A 7,866-nucleotide genomic window follows, 5' to 3' on the forward strand; every position below is an offset into this window, starting at 1 on the left:
AGGAAAACTGAATAATAGAATACAATAAAATTTTAATATAATATTATATCATATAATATCATATAGCAGCAACAAAGAAATAGCTAGTTTAAAATAACTTTAATAATCATTAAACAAAATAAATAATAGCAGGAAGTTATGTAATATAATATAATAGCACTTAATTTAATAAAAACAATTAATTAAATATATAATTAATTTAGGTGAAGTTAGAGCAGCGGCGCCCTCCTGTGGTGAAATCTGGGATTACTGAACAGCAAATCGAAGAGCAAATAATTTTAAAAACGCATTAAAGAAAGTAAATAATGCCAGGAAAAGTAATCTAATATATTTTATATACTACAATATATAAAATATAATATCCAAAAAATAAAAAGAGAACAAAGAAAATAAATAGATAAAAATAAATCAAATATATAATTTATTCCAGTGAAGTGGCGCCCTCTTGTGGTTAAACTTGTAATAACGTTGTCAGGTAAAAATAACGCCACGTGGAGTGACATGATGAAAATACACCTTAAACGTTGTTGTTACGCCACAAAGCTGAAGAGGAATAACTTCATTGACTGCCAGTGTGATATATAATGTAATATAAGACACTACAGACGCTGGGAGTTTATCTGTGTGAGACGCGAGCATGAGGTAAGGCCTGTTGAAAGTTTGCTTAATTTTAAATGACACTAAAACTAATATTACAATGCTGTGCCTTTAATCGAGGCATTTATTTTGTGTGAATATCACCATCTTCATCCGTCAATCACTGACATTCTGTCCCACTTAATCATTTGAACAGTCATTGTTGCATGCTGTAGTAGTTTACTTCATCAACAATCAACAATCAACAATCAACCTGTTGTTTCTGCATGTTTTGTGGGGGAGTTTGATGATAATAAACCTGATAATTACACTGTTAAATGGATTAAATTAAGAGGATTATCTGTAATTATTTGCATTTTAATATTGTATATGCATGTACTCACATTAAGCCGACTGATGCTGAAATGTGTGGCGTTTCTCACTGTTTTCTCCTTGCTTTTTCAGTGGATGTCTGGATCATTGAGCTCCAGGGATGCAGAAATCCTTCCCCAAGGTTGATTTCTCCTTGAGTGATCTGTGTTTGCTGCTCCACATGAACTTCTATCTGACGGTACAGTGGTGTCAGCTTGGACCTGTTCTTTTGGTTTGTAGTGTTCCTGAACCACGTTCATGGTGTCCTCCACTACACTGCACGTCTCATTCTGCATTTAAAGTCTTGTAGTCTGTGCTGATGAGATGAACACTTTGTATTTATGAGACGTGCATATTGTGTTGGAGGGATCCTGGAGTGTGGTTGAGCTGCACCGTGACCAGCCTAAAGCTTTCAGCAGTCTGTGTGTGAATGCATTGCCTGTCTATATACTCATTTTTCCTGATTATAAAGGTTTTTCCTTTTTATTCTTTCATTTACAGTTTAAGTTCGACCAAGAGTGGCCACTTTAACATCTGTTTGACAAGATCTGGATAAGTACATGGTGATTTAACAAGCTACATGTTGGATTGGGAGGTAAGACTGAAATATAGATGGCTTATTTCTGTAATGTTTATTCTAAACAGCCCTTTCCCCCCCTGAAAATGTTTGTGTATTTTTTTTCCTGAATGGCCCGCCCTCTTTTTCAGATAGCTCCACCTCCTTTTTAGCCACTCAGTTCAGTTCAGTTCAAGTTGCTTTATTGGCATGACATTAAATACAGTATTGCCAAAGCATTTCAAATATGAAACATATTAAAACCATTGAAAATAATAATTAATAGTAATACAGATAAGATATAATGACACACAAAAAAGAAAAAAAAAACATTTGATAAATATAATAATAATAATAGTAAAAAGTTTAAATTATTTAAATAAGACACAAATTTACATTAACCATTTCTTATGGTGTGTAGGGTATATACATATTTTGCAGCCAGTTCAAATGTCAATTCGTCCTCTCCGAGTATATGGTAAAGTTTTTCTGAGTCATTTAAATTAAAAAATGAACTGATCAATGTTTCAAATTGGGGGAAAAATATTTCTCTAGTCGTGCTGTATTTGGGGCAGAACAGAAGGAAGTGTGTCTCATCCTCTATTTGCTTTGTGTCACACTGTTTACATGTTCTCTTTTCCTCAGGAGTCCAGGATTTTTTATGTCTGCCTTTTTCTATTTCTAGGTCATGATCACAGAGGCGATATTTAGAAAGAATGTGCTTTTCTTTTAATTGTTTTAATGATAAATAATTTGCCAACTGTGTGGTTCTATTTAGGGCCGAATAACATTTAAGTTTAGTCTGGAGGTTGAATTCAGTTTTCAGTTTTTCATCATAGTTATATTTTAATGTTTTGTCAATTTGTTTGTGAAGGTTTTGTTTGGGGACGGGTTCGGTTTGTGTTTTTTCCAGTAGCTCAGATACCAGTGTGTTTAGAGGATGAGACACTGTAGGTTTTTCATTAGCCAGAAGGGCTTTATATTGGACAGACTGGGGGTCCGACTGATGCAGGTGCAGCCAGAACTGAACAGCTCGTTTCTGAATCTCCAAATTTAGCGGGTATAAACCCAGTTCAGCCCTGCAGGCAATGTTAGACGTGTTTCTGTGAATATGTAATATGCTTTTAGCAAATTCTAATTGTGTTCGTTCAATTAAACTTTTATTCCAATTTTCTAATTTTAATACTGGTGCCCAAATTTCACTCCCATATAGTAATATAGGTTTGATAATAGCGTGATATAATTTAATCCATGTTTTAGTTGGTAACTGTAATTGGCCAAAGCGTGATTTTATGGCATAGAATGCTCTGCGAGCCCTCTCGCTCAGGGTCTTGACAGCGAGATTGAAGCCCCCAGAGGCAGAGATCTGGATGCCCAGGTATGAGTAACTGCTACAATGCTCTAGAGTTTCTCCTCTGTATGTGAATTGATATTTGTGTCCCTGAGATCTGGCCTTCTTCTGGAACACCATGACTTTGGTTTTGTCCAGGTTGACCGTCAGTGCCCATTCCTCACAGTACTGCTCCAACAGAGTCAGGCTGTGTTGGAGACCCTCTGCTGTGGGAGACAGCAGCACCAGGTCATCCGCATACAGCAGGCACTTTACTTTAGAGTCAAGCAGAGTGAGGCCGGGGATGCAGTCGGAGCCGTCTAGAATGTCTGCCAGATCATTAATGTAGATGTTAAACAGGGTTGGGCTCAGGCTGCAACCCTGCCGCACCCCTCGACTCTGCTGGACAAACTCTGTTCTCATATTTCCAACTTTTACAGCGCATTTACTTTTCTTATACATGGCTTCTATAATGCTATATACTTTTCCACCAATGCCAATTTGCAACAATTTGTATAATAGTCCGTCATGCCAAATAGAATCGAAAGCTTTTTTAAAATCAACAAAACAGGAGAAAATCTTTCTTTGTTTGTTCTTTATGTTTTTATTTATTAAAGTATGAAGGGAGTAAATATGGTCAGATGTCCGTTGTTTTGGTAAGAAGCCAATTTGTGATTTGTTTAGGATGTTATGTTTTGTGATGAATGTCACTATCCGGTTGTTAATAATATTGCAAAATAGTTTTGCTAAGTTGTTGCCAACACAAATGCCACGATAATTATTGGGGTCGAATTTATCTCCGTTTTTATGTATAGGTGTAATCAGTCCTTCAGACCATGTCTCAGGGATGTCACCAGAGGATAGGATCAGGTTGAATAGTTTGGCAAGAGCCCTAATTATGTCAGGGCTGCTGAGTTTTAGCATTTCATTACTGATGTTGTCCTGTCCACAAGCCTTCTTCAGTTTCAGATGTTTAATGTGTTCTGATATTTCTGTTGTTGATATAATTGTGTCTAATGGGTTTTGGTAATCTTTAATTGTCTTCTTTAAATCGTCTAGTCTACTCTTGGTTTTAGTTTGAGGCTGGTTGAGTTCTGGCTGTTGGTATAATTTTTTAAAATAATTCTTCCAGACCGTGCCACATTGCAGTGATGTTTCCATTTGGGGTCTTTCAAATTTTTTTAAAGAGATTCCAAAAATGGTTTTGGTCTATTGATTCATTAATTTCATTAATTTTATCCTCATAATATTGATTTCTTTTGTTGCAAATCAACTTTTTATAATTTTTCAGACATTGTGAATATGCAAGTCTTAGGGTTTGATCAGCTGGTGCTTTATGCTTTTTATTAGCAATCTGGCGAAGGTCTCTTCTGAGATTTTTGCACTCATTATCAAACCAAATGTACTTTATATTTTTTTGTTTGTTTTTTCCAAATTTGAATTGTTGTTTGATGTTAGATATAGTAGTCAAAGTTTGAAATATGTTATTAAGATTGGATGTTGCAGAGTTTATTCCACTAGTATCTGGTGTGTAATTTGTGGACATAAAGAGATTTATCATTTTGTGTACTGTAGAGCACTCATTGGCTGCTTTTAGTTACCCCTCCTCATTTTGCCTAATCCTCTCTTGTAATTGGCTCTTCCCAATTAGCTCCTCCCTCTAATCAGTAGCCCCTCATGGTGACAGTCTGGAAAAATGTATTGAAATAATTTCCACCATCACCTGATCCACATGCTGGAGCCAATCACATCTCAGCCTGAGAGGAGGGTCTTCCGTAATGGACGTCCCAAACAGCACATACGGCGCCATATACATGCTTTAATCATTGTACTATTTTCTATAATAAAGTGACATCCTAAAGTGTTTTTGAAGTTATTTGTTGGTTTTAAGGCTACAAAGGACTGTAATTAATTCAAAAGTACATCAGCATGGTCATTTTCAAATACTTTATACTCACATGTGTGTTTTTTTGTGCCACTAAAGGTTATTATTTGATTAAATTAAGATTTTAATGTGAAATCATGACAAAACACAAGAAATAAATCAGATTTGCAGGAGCATATGAACTTGACAGTCAATATTTTGATGTTTTTTGGAGTCTGAATTGCTTGCAAATGAATTGAAGGATTATTTGGGAGGATTTGTGCTTTATTTTATTGATTTTTAAGTTTATAAAGCATATTTCTTACAGAATAAACTGCATGTTTACGTTGCTGTTTTATTTAAACTTTAAAAACGCCCTATTTGTACATTTTGTGTTCCATTTTAAGCACATTAAATATAGTAAACGGCTTTAATATGTGCATGTGGGACATGCAAGTGACCGTGTGTGTTTTATGCAGCTTTATTTCAGCTTGTTATACGACTAAAACAATAAAAAAGCTACTAATAATTCTGATGTAATCTATTGCAGAAGATTTCCACCGATTTTTCACCTTAAATCATTAAACAAACAGGTTATTTTATCATTGAGTCATATGTGTATTTGACAACATTTATTCAAGGGATATTTTGTGTATATTAATAGTCACAAAAATATATTGTAAATCCATGTAAATGCTTATATGTTCAATATAAACATTCAATGACAAGCGCGTGCACGACAGTGGAAATTTCCGGCGCTTGATTGAGTGGGCGGGGCTAATTTGCGAGCTGCGATGCTATTGGCTGATTATCTGATTAATGGCGGACACCTGCAGTAGGCAGGAGCTTAAATAGCACACGCGTGCAAGCGGCTACCGTGTATACGCGGACAAGAGGTAAGACGTTGTGATGGTGGTGTGTAGTTTTTAACACTGAAACCAGCAAGTGATTAGTTTTGTAGTGCATTTAAATGCTTATTTCATTATCCTCCTATATAAAAGAGTGGGGGAAGTTCTTGTGGTTTTTAGTCGTGTAACACCATGAGAAACCTTGCAAACAATCGGTGTTACTTTTAAATCTGCATGTGTACATGTTAATAGCCTTAACATGACCAGATGCAGTAATGACTATTATAGAGACACGTTTGTTTTAAATCACATAATATAGCAAAATGTTTTGATTACTAGTGGTTTGTTTAGCAACTCATTTACTTAGTTTGAAGTAAAATGTACCATACATTTAAGTTTTAATAAATATCCCATTTATAATTGTTTTCTAAGCTAGAAGTCCAGTGTAACTAACAGGAGAACTGGTGTTTGCATCAGATTTAGTGAGTACTTTCATATGATCGTTGTACTTTATAGTTGAAGTTAACTTGTTTTTAAATGCATTTATTGTTAGCCTGTGTACTTTGTATGTCAACTATAGTAATGAGTTGTTAACCACAGTTATGTTTCTTTTTCTTTATTAGGTCTCTGGATCTGAGCTGTGAGGAGAAACCTGGAGTGACCCTGGCATGCAGTCCATCAGTTGACCTTTATTCATCTTTGACTTTTAATCCTGAACTGCCTGTATGTCCTTGTATCCATGTGATGACGGTATCAGCTTGGACTGTTGGTTAATCTGTGCTTTTCAACCATCTTCACAGAGCCTTTACTAGCACTTCACATTTTGCATGTCTCCTAGTCTCATTAAATGAGGTTATGGGCGAGTTGTAATTAAGACATGTGAAATGTGTAGTGTTTGAGGGCTCCTGGAGTGGTTGAAATGTTTCTGTGTAGTGTAAATATCTGCCAAGTGTGTATATTTGTGCAAAATAAAAGGTTAAATGTATCTTTTTGTGCTCTTCATGATTTGAAGTTTATATCTGTTCTCTGAGAAGTACTATTTTTCAAAAATGAGCCTCTCCACACATTTACAATGATTGTGGATGAGTTTATATTGAATAATTCATTAATTAAAATGACAAGTTTTCCTGTCAAAATTGCTGATCTAAAACTAAATGACCTAACCACCTGTTCAAGCTTATTTCAGCAGTGTTCACATCTGAATCAAAGCATCCTGAAGGTCCTGAGCGGAAGCTACGTTGGAGGCTGAAAAGTGGAATGGGGTCCTGGAAAACTGACCTGGCTTTTTTTTTTTTTTTTTTTTTTATTATTTCCCCCAATTTTTTTAGGCCATTTTTGAGGAGCTGGCTGGCAGGAATTTTTGTAAATTTTTTTTTTTCCTGAATTTTAGGGCAAATTTTTTTTAGGGGGCTGGCTAAATTTTTTTTTTTTTTTTTTTTTTTTTTTTTTTTTAGCTGGATTTTTTTTCTAGGTATTTCTTTTTTTGCCAGCCTGGTATATCCTGGGCAAAAAAAAAAAAAAAAAAAATTGTACAGATTTTTAGCAGGATTTGCCCTTTCTGGTCAGGTTTTAGAAATCTTTGTAAAATTAGTCCCTCCTCCTCTTTAGCTGGTTGGCTCAGGTAGTTAAATAGTGCCTTGTAATAGGCTCTTTTGACTTAGCCACTCCTTCTATTACTTATACTCTTCTCTGATTGGTTGATTTGAATAGGCCCCTCCCATGGGTACTTGTTCTGGAAAATTTTATAAGTAATTTTGCAAAATTTAGTCTCCTTCCGCATAACCGCTGCTGATTATTGTCACGAAAGTCCCCAGGGGGAGCGTTCTGGATCTTTACTCCGCCCCTTCGTGTCCTGCCTTCATGTCTCTGTCGCCATGTTCTGATCCGCTTGCCGAGGCAGAGCCTGTCACAGCCCACGGCGATCTGACCGTCACGCAACCATGCTTTCAGTGCCGGGGTGGGGATTGAGCCCACGATGTCCCGTTCAGGGAGCTGGTGCACTACCACTGTGCTACCGGCACTTTCTTACTTGCTATAGTCTTTCCGGTTAATTTATCTTTTTCCTGCAGGTTAAGCCAGTTGAAGAGCTCAAATTCGACTAAAGAGGGGCTTGAACCTGCCACTTACCAGTCCTGGGTACACACGCACTGACCACCAGGCCAGTACTCCGTTCATAGTTATTAAGGATTTCTGGTTATTTTATCTTTTTTTCTTGCAGGTAAAGCCATTACAAGTGCTCCAGTTCGGCTAAAGGGGGATTCGAACCTGAAACTTCCCAATCATGGCCTGAGCCACACTGACCACTAATCCACTGTTTCGC

The 7,866-nt window shown here is 36.3% G+C and overlaps 1 long non-coding RNA gene across 3 annotated transcripts; it reads left to right on the plus strand.

Annotated features, from left to right (window-relative positions):
* The first annotated feature begins 385 nt into the window (after nucleotides 1-385).
* Nucleotides 386-6,531, plus strand: LOC141381548 (uncharacterized). 3 transcript variants are annotated; one of them, XR_015482362.2, is made up of 4 exons: nucleotides 386-642; nucleotides 1,042-1,147; nucleotides 1,450-1,543; nucleotides 6,170-6,531. It is a non-coding gene; the product is annotated as an uncharacterized LOC141381548 (long non-coding RNA). The 3 variants fall into 3 exon arrangements; XR_015942159.1 differs by having other exon boundaries at nucleotides 448-642; nucleotides 1,450-1,676; nucleotides 4,410-6,531; XR_015482361.2 differs by lacking the exon at nucleotides 6,170-6,531 and adding an exon at nucleotides 4,486-4,695 and having other exon boundaries at nucleotides 448-642.
* Nucleotides 6,532-7,866: the final 1,335 nt, after the last annotated feature.

The sequence above is a fragment of the Danio rerio genome, chromosome 4, assembly GCF_052040795.2.
Source record: "Danio rerio strain M-AB ecotype USA chromosome 4, GRCz13ab, whole genome shotgun sequence".
Lineage (NCBI taxonomy): Eukaryota > Metazoa > Chordata > Actinopteri > Cypriniformes > Danionidae > Danio > Danio rerio.